The 20,842-nt window shown below is 47.8% G+C and overlaps 1 long non-coding RNA gene across 5 annotated transcripts in view; it reads left to right on the forward strand.

The window, feature by feature from the left end:
- The window catches only part of LOC148474988 (uncharacterized), a 269,290-nt gene that overhangs the window by 43,224 nt on the left and 205,224 nt on the right, over window positions 1-20,842 (forward strand). For all 5 annotated transcript variants that reach the window (XR_015872789.1, XR_015872791.1, XR_015872792.1 and 2 more), the window contains one exon: window positions 7,137-7,206. This is a non-coding gene — a long non-coding RNA (uncharacterized LOC148474988). The remainder of the gene's footprint in view (window positions 1-7,136; window positions 7,207-20,842) is intronic.

Below are 20,842 nucleotides of genomic sequence, written 5' to 3' on the forward strand. Positions count from 1 at the left end.
CTCTGGGGCATCTTTTGTCACTGTCACCTGCCCTGATATCTTTGTTCCATTGCTGAAATGTCTTGGTGGAATCGCTCACTATGCTGTCACTCAGTGCACCACAGTTATCTTGTGTGAGTAATCCCGTGAATCGCATATATTTGAATAGGGGAGGGGACAAATAACTGATCCATTTAATTTGGTCATTAGGCCCCGCCCCCTCTGCGCGGAACACAGATTGCTGGTAAGATTCTCTCCATTCTGCCCACATCACTAGGAATACCCCGACATCGTCATAAATGGGCTATATCTCGGAACTCAGAGCTAACTGAGAGTTTTAAATGTCATATTCATTCTTTGCATGCTGACATCAATTAGAAGTAACTATTTTCACATCGGAAACATTTTGTTGTGCAGTGTTATTCATCATAATCTTATCTTGTTTAGTCATGCTTGCCAAGTATGTATCTAGTCACTGTACTGTGCATTGTCTCGCCATTCACATCTGCCACCCTGCAACCCCCTACACTGGCTCTCCATATCCTCCATAATCCACCTGCATAATCAGCAGCCTTCATTCATCTCAATATACCCGCCCTCTGACCTCTATCACTCTCACCTGCAGGACCTCTCCCATGCCATTACCCACTTATGGAATTCCCTCCGACGCCCAGTGATCTCTCCCACCTTCTCCCACCTCCTTCTCATATTTAGGGACCGGTTTATCATTAAATATTTGCAACATATTCTCAATAAACACCAGCTTGCAGGAAATCACTGCAAATATTTAGTACCCCCCAGATGTACTATGGGGGGAGGGGAATAACAGCAGATAGAGGTTTCTACATGGGATGCGATGCTGTCAGATTTACCAAGCTTGGGCCCCTCAGCTAGTGCCATCTGAAGATGGCGTTGTGGAACCCTCCCCTGCAGTGGCCACCGCGCCGGCATGGTCTGTAGACTGCGCAGGAGTCCGGCACAGGAGTGAAGAGACCCTTCACTCCGAGCACGTAGCAGGGATGGACTCCTTTCAGAGCCTCTGTCCCCGCATGAGCAATGTGATACATGGCGGCGCTGTCATTGCATCCTGCAATGCGATCATGGGCGCTAATATCGCCCCCAGATCGCATTGCAAATGCAATTATTGATTAGTGAGCCCCTCAAAATGATGCTCTACGACAGGGGGTTCTCAACTCCAGTCCTCCGGCACCACCAACAGTTCATGTTTTCTGGATTTCGGCAATCATGCACAGGTGAGTTAATCTAGTTTCCTGGGCCAGTAAATATCCCACCTTCCTCCACAGACAGAAATCCTAAAAACATGACCCCTTGGGAAAACTTAAGGATAGAGGTTGAGAACCACTGAACCATCTCTTTATTAGAGCTTAAAGTGGATACACACGGGACGATTCGCTCCACGAACGACATCGTCCCGTGTGTCCCCGGCAGGGGCGTGCGCAGTGTCGTTAATGACACTGAGCAGAAACACTGAACGAAATCAAGAACGATTTAGTTCAGTGCCGGGCTCCCTCCCTCATCCCCGAACATGTACAACCTGACATTATCGTCAGGTTGGACGGGAGGTTCGGGCGATGAACAATGACTACCAACTACAAATGGAAGCGCACATCGTTTTGGTGCAGAAACCGAATGATTTTTTTGGACGACTGAACGATACAGATATCGCTATTGTTCAGTCGTCCCAAAAAAATCACTGCGTGTGTACGCACCTTTACCCTACTCCCACCGATGCCATTCACTCCCTCAAAGTAGACCCAGCCTCCTTGCTTCTTTTGTCTTCTAATTAGATTGTAAGCTCTCATGAGCAGGGCCCTCCCTGCCCTCTGTTCTACATGTGCGCTTACTTGCATGTCCGTGTATTAAGGGCCTGATTCAGACCCGCTCGCAAGCAGGTCGATGGTGTGCCAGTGCGCACGTGCGGCGTGCACGAGCCCGGAGCGAGCATCGAAAGCTTGCCCCGTTTGGAAGGCAGGGACGGGGGGGTGGCTGGGCAAACGGAGGCGTTCCTGCAGGAACGTCTGCCGTTTGTGGGTGGCCCTACTGACATCACTCGTGATGTCAGTAGGTGGACTTCCTGCTCTATTAGAGCAGGAAGCATAGTTGCCTACCTTTAATACTCTCTTCCCGGGAGAAGCCCGGGTAAGAGAAGCAGCATGGGGCCGACGGGGGCGGGGCTTGACGATTTGCGTCATTAAGCCCCGCCCCCTCACGGTAAAATTGCCGTGATTGGGTACAATTTACATAGGGGGAGGAGCCAAATGCTGTGATTCATGCAGCATCATGGCTTAAGCCCTGCCCCCTTCACAGAGACCCGCGATCGCCGCGGGTATTCTCATTCTGCCCACTTCACTAGGAAGTGGGCAGAATGCGGGAGAAATGCCTACCCTTCCGGGGGTGCGGGGGGTTACCCGAAAAATCGGGAGCCTCCCGCGACAACCGGGAGGGTAGGCATGTATGGCAGGAAGTCCACTGGGGCTTGCGGCAACGAGACGCTACTGCAAGGGTCTCGTCGCAAGCCTGATGGTCGCCATGGTCTTGACCATCACCTGGCCGCACACGCATAAGCTGTGGCTGGTAACCCACAGCTATGCGAGCGGCCAAGAGGCCGCAACTCAAAAAACCAGTGCCCGCCCTGATTCAGAGCGCGCGTTCGCTTTTTGCGGGCGCCTCTGAATCAGGGCCTGTTTCTCCCCCACTGTCTGGTGCTGCGGAGTCCTGTGACGCCCTTAGAAATCAGTAACACTAATATCACTGGATATGCACAGCCCTGCGAGTATATATCCTTGTCTTGCTCACACAGAGGATCAAACAGTTAAAATAGTTTTCAAGTTGGCAGTTCTGACATTTCTTATCCCAGTTAAGCCCTGAATTGCTTGTGAGCGTGGTGCCCACATCCAGCCAGTGGTGTTACAGGGTAAAACAGTTTTCGCTTATCACAGCACAGTATTGTGTGGGTGCAACAGGAATCTCGCATTCCCTGCCTGATATTCTTGGCATTTCCCCCACACTCAGTGTGTGTGTTTTATGGGCTGGTTTAGTGGTGGAAAATATTCGGTTTGCGCAGCAGCCTCTCCAAGTATGTTCTATCCAAACATATTAAAGTAAAGCAATAGTGTTGAGATTTTATGTTTAACCTGCGTTGCTTTTTAAGAGAAACATTATAAAACCAAAAAACAGAAATTCACACGTCGCGTTTAAAGGGAATTTACGCTATAAGAGCCTGATTTCAGTACGGAGCGCAATTTGCGATCACAGCTGCGAAATCGCATTCAACGCAGCTGCCAAAATATGCTAGTGCTTGCCAAAGATCAGCCGGCATAGAGACGCCGACTTCTGCTTTCACATATCCGTCCTCGCTCTTCTGCGTAAACATCGACACACATTGACCGGAATGAGATTGAAATACCAGCGGCTCAAATGCCGACAGTGAGAGGCCAACAGGTGAAGACCCTGATGCCTGGTGGTAAGTATGCTAACCCTCCCCTCTCCCCCCGCTAACCCTACCTTAGGGGTGCCTCACCCCCACCTCCCCCCCATGGGTGCCTAAACCTAACCCCCCCTCCCCGCACTCTCAACCTAACCCTCCCGGGGGTGCCTAAATCTAACCCTTCCTTCCCCTAGCCTAACCCTAACCTTCCCGGGGGGGGGGGGGGGGGGCTAACCCTAAGTCACCCCCAGGGGTCCCCTAAACCTAACCCCCCTCCCCGCACCCTCAACCTAACCCTCCCGGGGGTGCCTAAATCTAACCTCCCTCCCCCTAGTGCCTAACACTAACCAACCCTTCCCCTGGCCTAACCCGGGAGGGTTCCTAACCCTAAGTCCCCCACCCGGGGTCCCTAAACCTAACCCCCCATCCCCGGGCTAAGTGTATACTTACCCGGCAGAGAGGATGATCGTTCCGGCGTCGGGACAACCATAGGCGTCGGTATTTACACGCCTATGTTAAATCCCTTGCTGGGATTATGCTGTCGGGATTAAGACCGTCTCTTAACTACATCACCATCCACCACTCACGCAGTATTTACAACAGCTTTGACCAGCCGCAAATACTGCAAGTTCCGTCACAGGCAATGGGCTCTCAAGCTGCGTATGCAATCGCAGTGGATAATGTATGCACGCCCAAGCAACTGAGTTCAAACGGACGGACGCGCCTGCATATTTCCGTCCACTTTCCCGTCGCCACCCCCAAACGCTCACAGCCCGTCACTCACTCTGCGATGGATTCCTCTGTTGCTTATACGCATGCGCAATGGCTAACAATTGCTCGATCTGCGTACGCAGTTGCATTTGCGATCCATACTAAATCAGGCCCTAAGTGGTTTATTTCGGAATATATGTAATATTGGGCAGCAGCTGGCAATGTTCCACCCCACTGGTGATAGTGCCATAGGGCCTGATTTAGTGTTGTACGCAAACGCAATGGTTTGCGTACAACTCTAGTGTGGGAAGATCTGCGCTTATACAGGATCTGTACTGCGCGCGTGCAGCTCGCTTGCAGTGCGTGAACGCCATAGCCTGATTGACAGGCTGCAAGCATTCGGAGGTGGCGTCAGGTGGCACCCCAGAAAACGGAGGTGTGTGTCGGCCCCGTTTTCTGGGCATGCTGAAACCAGTAGCTGGGTCTTTGTACCTGACTTCAGCTGCGTGAAACCACCGTCCATCTTGAGTATCCTGAATGTTACTCAGATGACCGATGGTCGCAATGTGATTTCAGTGATTTGATGGCTGCGTCTTCAGGCCCAGCAGCGGATCACAGAAGGCGGGATGCGTCTGTTTACTCAAGCTTGCTCCTGCAGCATTAGCATAGATATACGCAGAACAGACATGGATGGCACTCTGGGTCCGTGTATGCACAGAAAAAAAACAGGGACTAGATTAACGTTTCAGGGTGCAGACCCTTTTACACCCTGACTGGTGACCTACTCCCTGAGACCAGGAGATTTTTTTTTCTGTGCATACACGGACCCAGAGTGCCATCCATGTCTGTCCTGCGTTTTCTATGTATAGGAGGGGCACTGGGCAACCGGCTTGTTTTGACCAGAGTGCCGGACAACAACAACAACAAAAAAAATTAAGAGCGAGAGACCCAGGTAATTTGCATGGTTTATAACGGGAACGACCCGTGTAACTCGGGTAACCCAGGTCGTCCGTCCAGGATGCTGATTTCCGTTTTTTCCGGTGCACCGGCAGACCAGTTATACTGCACCTGTGTGTGAATGTCGCCGACCGGGTCTGAAGGGGAGCTGTCCCAGGTCTGACCCGGTTTAGAACCATGTTCTTAATATCGGGTCAGACTCGGGGCTTAGGTGTAAAACTGGTATCATTCATTCATTCTCTCTCTTTTCCTGTGCTCAGTGTTCGTGCAAAACTTTGCAGAAGTCACAGACGCTGAGGTTTGTATGGAGACGCCCACTAGTGGTGTCTCAAATCCGCCGCTTGTGCACACAGATGTCTCAGCATCTGAGCATCCCTATGGTCAATAAGGAGGATGTCTGTACGCCGCCAGAGCCTTAACCATTGCGTATGAATTTGGAGTCGAAAGCACAAGCATTTCCTCCTGTCTCTCTCTCTTGCTCCTATCTATCTCATATCTATCTATCTCATATCTATCTATCTCATATCTATCTAATATCTATCTATCTCATATCTATCTATCTATCTATCTATCTATCTATCTATCTATCTATCGCATATCTATCGCATATCTATCTATCTCATATCTATCATATCTCTCTATCTCATATCTATCTATCTCATATCTATCTATCTCATCTATCTATCTCATATCTATCTATCTCATATCTATCTAATATCTCATATCTATCTATCTCATATATAGCTATCTATCTCATATCTATCTCATATCTATCTAATATCTATCTCATATCTCTCTATCTCATATCTATCTATCTCATATCTATCTATCTCATATCTATCTATCTCATATCTATCTATCTCATATCTATCTAATATCTATATATCCCATATCTATCTATCTTTCTATCTATCTATCTATCTTTCTATCTCATATGTATCTATCTATCTCATATCTATCTATCTCATATCTATCTATCTCATATCTATCTATCTATCTATCTATCTATCTCATATCTATCTATCTATCTATCTCATATCTATCTATCTAATATCTATCTATCTCATATCTATCTAATATCTATATATCTCATATCTATCTATCTATCTCATATCTATCTATCTCATATCTATCTAATATCTATCTATCTCATATCTATCTATCTCATATCTATCTATCTATCTATCTATCTATCTATCTATCTCTCTCATCTTTGAGACCTATGACAGTGGACGGGACTTGGACAGGATATGAAAATGCTGCTGAGAGGACAGGTCGGGTGGGAGGTATTTTGGAAAAAAACTTGTTTGGGGACTTTATTTCCACTAATGATCATATCTGTCACTGTAACTTCCCCTGATAACCCAGATTCATGTAAATGCACTTTATAGGCAGAGCACAGAGGAATAATGCGTCAGTAACCTGTATCTCCTCTTGTCTCTGCCCGCCTTCCTGTTGTGGGTAGATTGCATCTGGTAACGTAATGTACATTTTGCTATATTTCAGTTTGCTGTGTTCGATTGGACTGACAGCTCCTACCTACTAACTGGGTCAGCAGTTTGTCACTCATCTTTCTGGGTGACTTTCAGGGTTTAATTAAGGACTCGCCATTCAGCTCGTCTATATAGCGCTCCGATAAGAAAAACATTGAAAACATAAAATCCACATGAATCCTGCTGAAAGCTGCCTATTTGTGTGTGATGACATATATACACCCTGTGCTATGTAACTTCCCAGCCTCTCCCTGCGGCGGTGTATGCATTGCATGCCTGTAAATTAGTCTCTTGTCTAACACTTGCACTGATTCTCTGGGGAAAATGTACTAATGTTTTCTTATAGGAAGTGATCTCTTATCGAGCTATATATTTGGCCAGGCAGAAACCTCCTGGTTCCTAATTCTTACATTTTAGATTCTATAGAACGAGATCTTGTTAAAAGGTTGTGCGCTGGCTTGTTACGTAGTGCCTTGCGCAATGTGACACTCTAAGGGGTCTGCTTATTGTGATGTCTACAAATAGAAGATTTTTCTGTCTCATTGCAGTGATGGAAAATCTTTGCCGCAAGCGATGACAAGAGAAGTCAACGGGACGATTCTCCGCTGTTCATCAACGGTAACTGTAGTCTTGTTTATGAAGTTAATTGTACAGCGCACATCTATTAGCTTTTTACAGAGAACATTTAATCATTCACATCAGTCCCTGCACCAATGGAGCTTACAATCTATGGGTTCTATGTATTAAGCCTTGGAGAGAGAGAAAGTGGACGGGGATAAAGTACCAATCAATCAGCTCCTAACTGTCATTTTTTAAACATAGGCTGTAAAGTGACAGTTAGGAGCTGATTGGTTGGTACTTTATTTTCATCCACTTTATCTCTCTCGAAGGCTTAGTACATAGACCCCTAAATCCCCTACCATATGTACACTAGGATTATTTTCTTGCCAGAAGTCCAACCAACCAGTATGTTTTGGAGTGGGGGAAGAAACCAGAACACCCAGAGGAAACCCTTGCAAACACAGGGATACGTAACATACCTACTCCACACCCCTGGTGGGAACTAAACCTAAGACCTTTAGTCCTGTGATACAGTAATGCTCACCACTACCCCAACCGTGTCTTACTGCATGTCCGATCACTTAGCTGTCAAGGAGCGGATGCTTGTGCCTGCTTATCGGCAGGACTGGAAGCTCAGACCCAGTGTACCACTGTATGCTTGGCTACATGGACCACTAAATCATTTATGTGCCTTGCTCCCACCCCCTTAGAGCCACACTGGAGTGAAGTCTATACCAGGACCTCATCTCTATTTAGCGGGTTGCTTTTAGAGCCTGTGAAATTCCATAGGCTGCTACGTGTGAAAATCAAGCATGTCGGGTGGCAAAAAGTCCGGCTCTAAGCGGATTGGAACCCGAGCTTTACATTTCTCATCAGCTTTCATACATTCTCCACATTGTTCTGGGGGGTATTTAGCAGTCAGGAGCCAGTGTACAAAAACCAGCAACTTCTCAAGCTTCAGCTGGCTATCCAGCATTACCTTAGCTCTTATGTCAGGCAGTGGGCATCTGCAGATGGGGCAAAAACATTTTTTGGGGGGGGGTTTCCGCTCACGTTAAATTATACTTATGTGGCTGCTTCAATACTAAAACTATAACACCTGTCTAAGCAGGATAATCAGTTCCTCTTAAACTATTTCATTTTTTTTTGGAAGTCAGTAAAAAAATTATTCTTTTTTTTTTTCCCCGAAATCAAATCATCTTCAGAATCCTCTTCTCTTTCCCCAGAGTCCTCTCCTTGCAGCGCTGCACAGCTGGTCTCCTCGTGCGAGCGGCTCAGCCGCAGCAGATGTCTTCCAGTCTAGTGCCAGGCAGCGGGTGATGCAGGAACCTGTATGTTTGAAGTGGCTCCACAGCCACAGCAGCGGACATAGGGCCTGATTCAGAGCCGAACGCTATTTGCGCTCGCTCGGTCAGAAAAAGGGGCCGGCTATTTAAATTGAGCGCTCGCTCTTTGCGGTCTGTTGACGCCTCTATGTCTGAGCGAGTGAACGAAACATGCGCTCGCTATTTTGTAAAGACGTCCCCTGGCCGCTCGCATCACACATCATCTCCGTTATTTATTTGATTAATCGAGTACATCGAAAGGCGTCTGAACTGCTCGCAGTGCTTGTGGTAGGTTTATCCTACCGCAATCATGCGAACAGTTCAGGCTAAGAGACAACCAAGTGACGTGGTCGATGACGCTGCTTTGTTAATTATGCACACCCTTAAAACGCCCGTTTTGACCTTTTGGCAAGCCTGCGTTCGGATCTCCACTCCCCGTTCGCAAGCACCTTCCCCTGTTACCACTCACAAACGCCTCATCCTGTCACTCAAATTAGCAGGCACTCGCTATTTGTTGAGCGCTCGATTTCCAATCACACTGACTGGTTGGCGCATGCGCGTTACGACCCATACACATGCGCAGTTGTGCGAACATCGCTCAGAGCAAACGAGCGGCCGCTTACGAGCGGCTCTGAATCAGGCCCATAGTGTCCCGATCCGGGATTAGGTCACCTCTGGGTTTTGGAGAGACTTTCTTATTCCTGGACTGTCCTGAATAAGGTCCGGGAATGCCATGCTGGCTTACGTCATTTATAAAGAGAACCTCTGGGATGGCATTCCTGTGCGTTCCCCCTGAAAAATAGCACTGTCAGAAATCCGAACAGCGATGTGTTTAATGCTGATTGGGCAGCGCTTTCAAGTTAAAAACCCACAGCTCTGTCGGAACCTCCCCTTTCAATTGTCAAACTGAGATATAAGCCATTACATCATGGCCCCTGACAACATAACCCTTTACGGTTATGCTTTTTAAAGAAATCTTTGCTAACAAAAAAAGTGATTGTACCGCTATGTACTGAGCTTCCTCAAAGCTTAATATATCTAGAGTTTTGCAACAACTTAACAGGAAAAGTATCCATTCTGGAACTTACAATATAGCGGAACTTGAGGACAGATAATTTTAATTGAGAACCATTTCTAAAGTTTGCACAACATTCTGGGGCTCAAAATCATCAGCGATGTCTGCGTTCTGAGAGCGTTACTCCTCTGCCGGGGGGGTGGGCCGGATGGACAATCAGGAGGTAATCTGCTGTTTAACGATGCAGAACGGATTTCCTCTTAAAACCCCTGGAGACACAGCAGGACGGCACAGTCGCATGGATTGCGACCGTGTCTGGGCAAACCCCTCTGGCTGCATGCCTGTACCATGCGTCAGTGCCAGCTAAGTGGTTAAATTGCACTACTGCGACTTCCCCGTACATTGGCGGCATGGCGGTAGGCTGCGATCTTGTTTCAAATGCAGGAAATATCTGCAATGTCTCCTGCCTATGACACTGGTCAAGAAATGTGGGAACTGCTGTTTCCGCATTACTCATGGAGCAGAAGGGCTTAGTAAATAGTCCCCTTTGTGTTAGGTTGTGTACAAAGGCCCGAGCTTGCTAGATCATAAAGCACCTTCCTTCAGCACTGTAAAAAAATGATTTACTGAAGAGAAGTTGGGTGTATCCTCAGGTGCTCAGAATGACTGGGTCCGGCATTAGACGTTTGAGTGATGCTTCACAACTTTGACATTCTATGCATGAACAGTCAGCAGCTTTCCCATCAGAATGTAGTTTATATTACATAGCTCTGCTCTGAAAGGAGGAATGCACTTGCAATTCCAGTACTGTGGCTTGGGGCTGTCTATAAACAGCCGTGTGTCTCTGATGCCTGCATTACACAGCCTTACCTAGCACTTTTCCTGTGTAGTACTGCCCGCGGCAACACCTGTCCTACTAGTTAAAGGGAAAGTAATACTCTGTTTTAAGTAACTGTCTATAATCAGCTGAAGGGAGAGATTATACGGTGTGCTCCAATAAAGCAATTATTACATCTAGTATTATCTCCCACCACCTCCCTCCAGACAGTGGAAGTGTAATTAAAATGTGTTTAGGACATTTTTTATTTTTTTTAAAGGGAAAAACTTGTTTCCTTTTTGCAAAGGCCAATGTGTACAATACAGTGCATGCATGTAAGGTCAGGAAGGACTACAGATGTTACCACCATTTTTATCATTCTAACTACAGGCTCATCAGAGGCAACCCCACCCCCAATCTCCAATAACAATACTTGTGGATCAGAGGCAAGAGAACAGCTAGCAGGACACACACAGCCTGACCCAGAGGTGAATACAGCAGTGTAGCGGCTGTGACTAGTTACTGAGCCTGTACGGTGATGCCGCGGCTGATGGGCGTCCTATTGAAATGCCCACCAGCCGCTGAGCAAATCCGCCAATGGGCCTTATTCATTACGGATCGCTATTGCGATCGCAGCCGCGATTACGCACGCAAACCCACTGCGAAAATAAGCTAATGATTGCAATTGCAATGGCGTCGCAGCCTAGCATAAGGACGCCCACTTCCCCTTACTCACATCCGTAATACATTGCAAGTCTGCAAAACATCGGTAACATGGAGTACCATCGCAGCCTCACGCACACTTGCACAAGCTCTGACCTTACTCAGAATTTGCTAACCTCATGGCATGCAGTGAAAGCTCAAGCTGCGTATGGCATCACAGTGGCTAATTTATGCACGCCCCTGTACTGGGCGTTCAAATGCACTGGCACTCCTGCGTTTCGCCCACCACCCGCAAGCGCTCACTTCCTGACAATCACTCTGCGATGGGTCTGCGTGGACACTGCGATGGCAGTGGAGCCTTTGCGCACTGTGATGTATGCGCAGTACGCCACAATCGGCTGTCTGTGTGCGGAATCTCAGTTGCGATCTGTAATGAATCAGGCCCAATGTGAGTACAAAGTTCAATCTGCTGCACCATTGGACATTGCACCTGCATGTGGTCTTTAGACGCGATACTGACACCGACACGAACGCCCATCGAAATTACGAAATCAAATGGATCTCCATAAATCTCCATAAAAATCTCCAGGCAGTAACCATCGGGACGCATGCAGAGTGCGTCCCTCTGAATCAGGCACACAATGGACCTCATTCAGAGGCGGTCGTTAGTGGCAAGCAGTCGCACTGAATCAGGGCGGCCGCTTGCATCCTGAACGACCGCCTCCTTGACGATCGTTAAGCTGTGGGTCACCACCCGACCAGGTTGATGGGGGCTTACGACCAGACCCTAAGGTTGGGTCTGGGCACTCGTAAGCCCCAGGGAGCTTTCTGCTCTGATGGAACAGGAAGCTCCCCACTGACATCACTGATGATGTCAGTGCGGCCTCCCACAAAACGGTAGGCGTTCGTAAAGGAACGCCTCCGTTCTGGAAACCACTCCCCCGGCCTGCCTTCCAAACTGGGGCAGCTGTCGATCAACATCGACAGCCGCCCCTTTGGTAGCGAGCGTGCGCAGGACTAACCATCGAGTCGGTTACGAGCGCATCGACGCTTGCGACACACTCTGAATGAGGTCCAATGTCCTTACCTGATTTTCTGCATTGGATTTATTGGCAGAAGGCCAGCATTTAAGTTTTGTGGGGAGATATGTCTGCAGATATGTCTGTCCATCGGCTGTGCAGCACAGCCAATGCGATATGTCTGTGAACGACGGCCTTCACAGACATATCGCTGGTACACACTGGCCAACGGGCACCAGATATATTGGCCGCTCAATTGATTGGTCAATATATCGGCCAGTGTGTATCCAGTTTACGATGATATTCTCAACTCACCTTATGGGGGATTTATTGCAAGTACCGGATTCGGGCCCTCATTCAGACCCACTCGCGAGCGGCTGTCCGCTCGCAAGTGGGTCGGTGGTCTGCACTGCGCATGCGCACGACGGAGGGAGCTCCGTCGTGCGCATGCGTGAGACGCGCCGAGCGAAGGATTTTCCTTCGCTCGGAGTGTCTCATCAACGGGGGCGTGCTGTCGATGTTGACTGACAGCACGCCCCCTTTGGTGGGCGTGCCGGGGGCGTGCCTGCCAGACGGAGGCGTTCCCGAGGGAACGCCTACCGTCTGAAGCCGGCCCCACTGACATCACTAGTGATGTCAGTGGGAGAGATTTTGGCTCTGATAGAGCCAAAATCACTCCTGGCCTTGCGGTTGAAAACCTCAACCGCAGGCTGTTGCTCGCAGTGGCGATGGTCGCGATGGTCAAGACCATCGCGACCATCATCCTGCACGCTCGTATATGCTGTGGGTGGTGACCCACAGCTATACGAGCGTCCAGGAGGACACTCCATATTAATGGAGGTGGGCCCTGATTCAGAGCGAGCGCTCTGGTCAGAGCGTCCGGCTCTGAATCAGGGCCTCATTTCTTAGAGTTCATTCATTGCAAATCAAGTCCATTTTAACTGCAGGTTTGTCTCCCACCGCAGAGAGGTGCCCACGGAAACTTGCAATGCTGGCGTTACTGTAACTGGCCTATATGTGCACAGCTGGGCAACGTGCTGATGCCCGACTCAGTCTATACATTGCCAGAAGTTAAATGTCCCCCAAAGCAGTTTATTCAGGCACACCAAATATTGTGGAGCTTACTATCCAATTTTCCTATCACTGCCACAAAAAACACACACCCAGGGAGTTAGCCTAGTATGTGTTTGGACCTTAGGAGGAAACGAGCACCGGGGGGGGAAAACTCGTATAAACCTGGGGTTAAATCTAAGAGGCAGTAATGCTAACCACTGTGCATCTATACCATCTTCTATTGTCCTTTCTTGAAATCTTTGAACTCCACGCCACAATCCCTATACTGTATGTGTTAGAACCTACATTGCATACTGGTGCCGGCAGACACACTCAATACCAATCTGTTCTCAGGCTTTAGGTCTTCATTTGTCTTATTCCATGACCTGTTCGCTTCCTCTCAACTTGCGCTGGGATGTTATAAATCCATTATAAGACACAGCTAAGTCTTTTGACAATTGTTAAAGCAACACAGAATATTTCTCATGGCTCATAGACGCCTGAGTAGGATCCCTACCAACAGTGTCGTTTATTCTATTTTGGGGACGAAGTGGAAGATGAAATGTAAATTCCTCTGTGGGGCAGTGCACAGGTTACAATTCTAAAGTATTGCAAAATTGTATTCAGACGAAGTAACCTGTGGCATGTTGTAGATACGTCTCCACCGTCCTGCTATTCAACACATCCCATCTTGTATCATGGGTGACTTATCACTTAACACCAGTCGGTGAAATTCCTGGGTTCTATATCCAGTGGGCTGATAGCATTACTGTGCAAACTCCTCTTCCCAGCTAATCCCCTTCAGTCTTTCCAGTTCTCAGCTCACGGACAGATCACCCCAGGCCTCCCCTGCGACAGGTGTACGTGTCACTTTGACATGTCAGTCCGAATTGTACGGTGACATAATCTTTGTACAGGATGACCTAGCCGAGAAGTGGTGCATTAAACGGCTTTGTGATACGAAGCGATACCGGATGTACTGCCAATGTCGATGTTTACATTGATTATGTCGACAGCTATGATGTTGACATTGTTGTAATGTTAAAATTGAACAAGTCGGCATCTGCAGAATGCTGACGTGTTCACAATGAAGACATGTAAAGGGTCGACATTCTGTACAGACGGGCAGCGGAGGGTTAGGCTGCGGGAAGGGAGGATAGGGTTATGCTACGGGAGGGGACGGTTAGGGTTAGGCTGCGGGAGGGGAGGGTTAGGGCTAAGCTACTGGATGGGAGGATACGGGTAGGGTTTGAGACGGGAGGGTTAGGGGTTAGCTGTGGGAGGGGAGGGTTAGGGTTAGGCAACGGGAGAAAAGGGTTAGTAGCCTTCCCGCTAGGCTGTTTTTAGCGGGATGCCGCACCCTGCCCGTTTTCAAAAGGGCAGACTGCGCCCTACCCTTATGGCAGTGCCCTGTTGTCGCCCCGCTAAAGCAACCTGCCGGTTGCCGCCCTCACCAGCGGGCCACAGTGTCCAAAGGGTGGGAAAAATTGTGGTGCTATTGAATAGATGCCATGCGCATGGCATCTATTCACAGTGAGGTAAGAGGGGGGGGGGTCTTAAAGTCACACCCCTTTTTTTGTGACCACAAGACTTTTTCGGACACACGCGTGAGAGAGCCCTTTCTGTGGTTTGGCGCCCTGTCCCGCTTCAGACCTGGAATGAACACTAGGTTAGGATTAGGCTGCAGGAAGGGAGGGGTAGGGTTAGGCTACGGGAGGGTTAGCGTTAGGCTGCAGGAAGGGAGATTAGGGGTAGGCTATGGGAGGGGAGGGTTAGGATTAGGCTATGGGAGGGGAGGATAGGGATAGGCTGCGGGAGGGGATGGTTAGGGTCAGGCTTTGGGAGGTTAGGGTTAGGCTGTGGGACGGGAGGATAAAGGAGGGGTAGGCTATGGAGGGGAGAATAGGGATAGGCTGCGAGAGGGAAGGGTAAGGGTTAGACAGTGGGAGGGAAGGGTTAGGCTGCAGGAGGGTAAGGGTTAGACTGTGGGAGGGGAGGGTTAGGCTGCAGGTGGGTTAGGGATTGGCTATGGGAGGGGAGGGTTAATGTTGGGCTATGGAGGGGAGGATAGGGATAGGCTATGGGAGGGGAGGGATAGGGTTAGGCTGTGGGAGGAAAGAGTTAGGGTAAGGCTGCGGGAGGGGAAGGTTAGGGTTAGGCTGTGTGAGGGAAGGGTTATGGTTAGTATGTGGGAGGGAAGGGTTAGGCTGTGGGAGGGAAGGGTTAGCGTTAGGCTGTGGGATGGAAGGGTTAGGCTGTGGGAGGGAAGGGTTAGCGTTAGGCTGTGGGAGGGAAGGGTTATGGTTAGGCTGTGGGAGGGAAGGGTTAGGGTTAGGCTGTGGGAGGGAAGGGTTAACATTGAGCTGTGGGAGGGAAGGGTTAGGCTTAGGCTGTGGGAGGGAAGGGTTATGGTTAGGCTGTGGGAGGGAAGGGTTAGGATTAGGCTTTTGGAGGGAAGGGTTAGGGTTAGGCTGTGGGAGGGAAGGGTTAACGTTGAGCTGTGGGAGGGAAGGGTTAGGCTGTGGGAGGGAAGGGTTAGGCTGTGGGAGGGAAGGGTTATGGTTAGGCTGTGGGAGGGAAGGGTTATGGTTAGGCTGTGGGAGGGAAGGGTTAGGGTTAGGCTGTGGGAGGGAAGGGTTAACATTGAGCTGTGGAAGGGAAGGGTTACGTTAGGCTGTGGGAGGGAAGGGTTGGGATTAGGCTGTGGGAAGGTTAGGATTAGGCTTTTGGAGGGAAGGGTTAGGGTTAGGCTGTGGGAGGGAAGGGTTAACGTTGAGCTGTGGGAGGGAAGGGTTAGGCTGTGGGAGGGAAGGGTTATGGTTAGGCTGTGGGAGGGAAGGGTTAGGATTAGGCTTTTGGAGGGAAGGTTTTAGGGTAAGGCTGCGAAAGGGAAGAGTTACGTTAGGCTGTGGGAGGGAAGGGTTAGGATTAGGCTTTTGGAGGGAAGATTTTAGGGTAAGGCTGCGAAAGGGAAGAGTTACGTTAGGCTGTGGGAGGGAAGGGTTGGGATTAGGCTGTGGGAAGGTTAGGGTTAGGCACTAGGGGAGGGTTAGGGTTAGGCTGCAGGAGGGGAGATTAGGGATAAGATACAGGAGAAGAGAGTTAGGGTTAGAATGTTGACAATATATAACACACCGAACACCCTCCGTTTTTATATGTTTTTTTCTCAAAAGATAGCAACCACCTGTCTCAGCTATCAGTCTGTGCGTACTTCAGAAAAAGACTTCACCCACTGTTTTACATCAAGCTAACCAAGCAGACCACCACAAGTGTGTCATCATTTTAGTGTCGTCGTCGGGCCAATTATTATAAAGCCTCTGCTGCAAGGAGCTGCTGCCTTGTAATTCACCTATGAAAACTGTTCTTTTCTGCTCGGCTCAGTGTAGATGTTTTATCTAAGAGTCATTTCTCCTACATGGAAATTAATTACACGCAGAGTTATGTCTTCGCAGTAGCTATGATAAGAAGTCACCACCTCTGGCATTTTTCATTTTATCATCTTACATAATGGAAGCAAAATATATTAGTTCGAGAATTGTTAAGATATGACCAACACAAAATGTTCCGGAAGAAGCTCTAAAACTCTCAATTATTTAAGAATAAAAACATACAATAGGCTATTTGATTATATTAATAATCACACCCTTCGCTAACTTTGCCCTAAATAAACCCTAAAGCAGTCTGGTGCTTTCAGAGGTCACGTAGTTGACTGATTGGTGCCTTACCTGTGTGGAAACAAAGCGGCTTCGCCAGCAGCCTAGAAATTCGCCTGTGCAGACGCGCCCATATCGATCCCTAGTGGAGATTATAATTTTAATTCCGCCACTTAAATGTATGAGCCTGAGATTTGCAGGCACTGGTGTGATTTCGATGATAGAACCAACCTTTCTACAGTAATACCAACCTGGATTTGCCTAAACATGAATTGTCATTTTAAATGTAGAGGCTGTATCTCCAAAATTGCTTTGGTGCCCGCAAATCGCAAGCTATTACATTGTGTCGGAAATTGTATTTGCCTGTCAATAAACCTACCGTATGCCCCCAACATGCCTGGCCTTATTAGTCGGAAGCCAGTTCATCTATCAGTTTATATATAAGCAGGCAGTAACCCCGGAGCAAATGGAATAAACCCACACAATAAATGATTCATACTATCATTCATACTATGTAGAGTTGATAGGACACAAAGCCGTAGAGTTCTGAAACAGCCGTGTCGCTATTGTGGCATCAGGAAAGTGGACTGTGAGCCTGTTTGTACGGGACCTCACATAAATGATAGCTAAATAATTCCCTATACATAGAGCTGTAGATACAGATGTGTTCTCATACACTTAGCCTCCTTGCTCGTTAAACAGCCCACCTAGTCGCGCCATGCCGTGGCTTTTCATGCAACATTTTAACTTGAAAGGCGTGTTATTCGCACAGCGATGCAAATATGTAGCACAAGCAGCTTCTGCTGATTAAAATGATATGCGGCATGCCTATATTTTGTTTGCAACTGTGGGTGTATCTGCATGCGAAATGCTACGTTACAGTGTCAGCGGCTGTAACGTAGCGTTTCGCATGCAGATACAACCGCAGTATAACACAGAAAATAGGCATATCATTTTAATCAGCAGAAGACAGATGCATAAGACGCATTTGAAGGTTAAAAAGTTGCACGAAAAGACGCTATATAGTCACGAGGAGCTGACTGTTGCGATCTGCGTATGCATATGCATCAGAGTCCATGTGCGTGAACTAGCCACTGCGATTGGGACTGTGAACGCAGTGACTACGCAGACCTACCGCAGAGTGATTGACGGGAAGAACCGTTTGGGGGTGGTTGCCAAAACGCAGGCGTGGCAGTGGATTTGAACGCCGTTGCAGGGTCTTGCATAAATTAGGCACTGTGATACCATATGCAGCTTGTGTACTCACTGCGTGCGATGAAGTTAGCCATTCCTGAGTAAGGTCAGACCTTGTGCAAGTGTGTGTGAGGCTGCGATGGTACTCGATGTTACCGATGGTTTCGCAGTCTTGCTAAGGATTACGGATGTGTGTAAGGTAAAGTGGGCGTCCTTTTGTTGTGCTGCGACGGCATAACGATCGCAGTGGATTAGCCTACTATCGCAGTCAGACTGCGTGCATAATCGCTATTGCAATTGCAGTTGCGATCCGCAGTGAATCATGCCCTGTGTTAAGAAAGCGTTTGCAGACAGCTAAGCACAAGCGTTTCGGTAGTGCCAGCGACCATCATCCTCTGCTAATTGCACCTGCCCCTGACCACTCGTAGATAATAGGGGTTTCCCAGGCGTATGTGCATTTTTCCCCCCTGTCTGCATGTGTTTGCAATTGCTCACCCCACCCCCCATTCCACTCTCCCAGGTGCAGTTAGAATCGCACAAGTCTGCATAGGTACAAGTGTATGATATGGTTGTACCTGGCCTGCACAGTGTGATTACACACAAGGTACGATACACCAACTGACGTAGTGCTCACAACGCATGAGCCCCACTGTGCTGGACCAAACTGGGAGTTCACCATTGATGCCGGTCAGGGGCGCTTCATTGCATTGGGCTAGCTCTCATCCCTTAAGACATGCCTAAATTCTCATTTAAATTTTGACGTTGCAAAGTGTGACAGTGTTTTATTATAGGGTTAGGTTATCTTTACCGGACCAAATGTGATCAGTCTCTGACTTCAGTTTGACTGCTCAAAAAAAGTCTCAGATGATTGATTGATTGATTGATCAATAATTCATTCTTCAAAGCTAAATTCTTGTGTACCTCTTACAACACACACAATTTATCAGCAGCCTGCCGAGTCAGCATGGCTTGCAAGTGCTGTTCCCTTTTTATGGTTAAAAGGTCAATTGTTATCCTCTATCCTCTGCTCAGTTGCAATATCATTGCTATTGACAATTACTCAAAGAGGTCATGATTCAAAGTAGGGCTTGAACTCACCTGTCGTTTGCTTCTATGATATTTGACACTAGATTTTTAGGACTAGTCTTTTTTCCCTTTGAATAACACCTGCCGTCTTTTGCTTTTCAAAATGATTTTCGCTAGTCAGCATAATACGGTTCATGTAAAGGTGTCGTTTTCCATTTTGATTGATTTAAAATCAATGGTATTCTTTATAAAACAAGTGTGTATGAAGATGATGTTGCTTATGTTTTATGATTATTTAGTTGAGAATAATGTACCCTCTATTGTAAAATATAAGACTATTATATATCAACTTTGTGTTATGTGACAAGGTTGCAGGGACCCTCTAATATATCTTTCTTTTCTTTAGAGGGTATATTATTTCTTATAATCAGGTCTGTGAAGTTGGTGCGCCAAAACTTTTTACTCTGACGACTCTGACCGATTTTACTGCTCACCAACTCTTTCATAAATGGCAAATGCATATTTTACATGTATTCTATCTAACCCTGAAGAAGTTATCCCCCCGAAACGCGCTGGTAGAGTTCTAGCGACTCTCAGACAATTCAGAACTTAATAGATATCACATTTCAGCTGCCAGACCCGATATGGAATCGGCATTCCGACAGCCGGGGTAATAATAACTACATCCCTATGCGCATTTCACTTATCTGCTGCAACGTAAATGGACAGTGTGCACCAAAATAGGCAGTATAGCGAGATGCCCTGCGTTTCCAGACGGGGCATGTTTCTCTCCAATGAAAAAGAGTTGCCCTTTAATGTGTCCCAGGCCACGACTGTACGAGAGCTTACTCCGTATTGGCGTAGTCATCAGGCAGGAAATAGTGTTGTTAATGGAAACATACCCTCATCATTTTTCTTCTCGAGAATAAGAAGAAAAAAAAGAGACTTTTCCAAATAGGACCAAACTGCTACAGGAAAGAGAGAGAGAGACTCCTTGGCTCGTGGGAGAGAGACAATTAAAGCCTTTCGCAGTCTTGTCATCATTTCAGAGCAAAGTTCTCCTCCCAGTTTAAAGCAGCGTGTTGTGAGCCCATTTGGAGCGCTGGCTTTTTCCAGGAAAGCTCAGCGGCTACTTCCCTGTCAGATGTTGAACATCTTCCAAACGTCTGAAAACTGGCAGCTCTGTTCAGAATGTTTGGCACGCCAGTCTCCAGATGAAATTCAGACTCCATCCCTGAGGTCAATTAAGTTTATAGCAGACTGTGGATTGCTGGGATTTGTGATGTCAACCTTTTAGGTCTGTAACTTAGTGGAGAACAAACTGTAAAGTACTGTGCAACATTTTTTTTACTGAAAATAGGACAAAGAGAACCTATAATATTTTAGTAAAAAAAAGTTTTTAGTGCCAATTTATTAAAAGAAAGTTGCTCTCTGGTCTCCGTCTGACCAACGAGAGCAGAGAAAATCGGCACATTCTGTACGCATATGGCCTTACTTAGGTTGGAGGGGGTCAGGCCGCAGAGTGTCACTTGCTCCTCCATCCGCAGTTTTCTCGCTAAGGCCGTGTGACCGCGACTGCTTTTATTTACAGTATTTAGCAAGTGTATGAGCAGGTATGGACACTAGCATAGGGATCTTTAATCCCTATGCAAGCACAGAGGAAGAAAACCATGTGAGAGGGAGTATAGCGATGCATTTGGCACAAGTATAAAGTAACAGCACCACTTTGAAATCATCCGGGTCTGCATAACAGACTCCTCATTGCACCTTTATTTACATGGTACTCTGGGCCTGATTCAGACCCGGTCGTAAGCGCTGAGCACTCGCAACCGGGTCGATGGTGGCCCAGAGCGCATGCAATCCGTCGCTCCGGGTCTCGCACCAACGGGAGCGTGCTGTAGATGTTGAGTGACAGCACGCCCCCTTTG

This window comes from Taudactylus pleione, unplaced genomic scaffold (genome assembly GCF_031769625.1).
Source record: "Taudactylus pleione unplaced genomic scaffold, aTauple2 ptg000791l, whole genome shotgun sequence".
Classification (NCBI taxonomy): domain Eukaryota; kingdom Metazoa; phylum Chordata; class Amphibia; order Anura; family Myobatrachidae; genus Taudactylus; species Taudactylus pleione.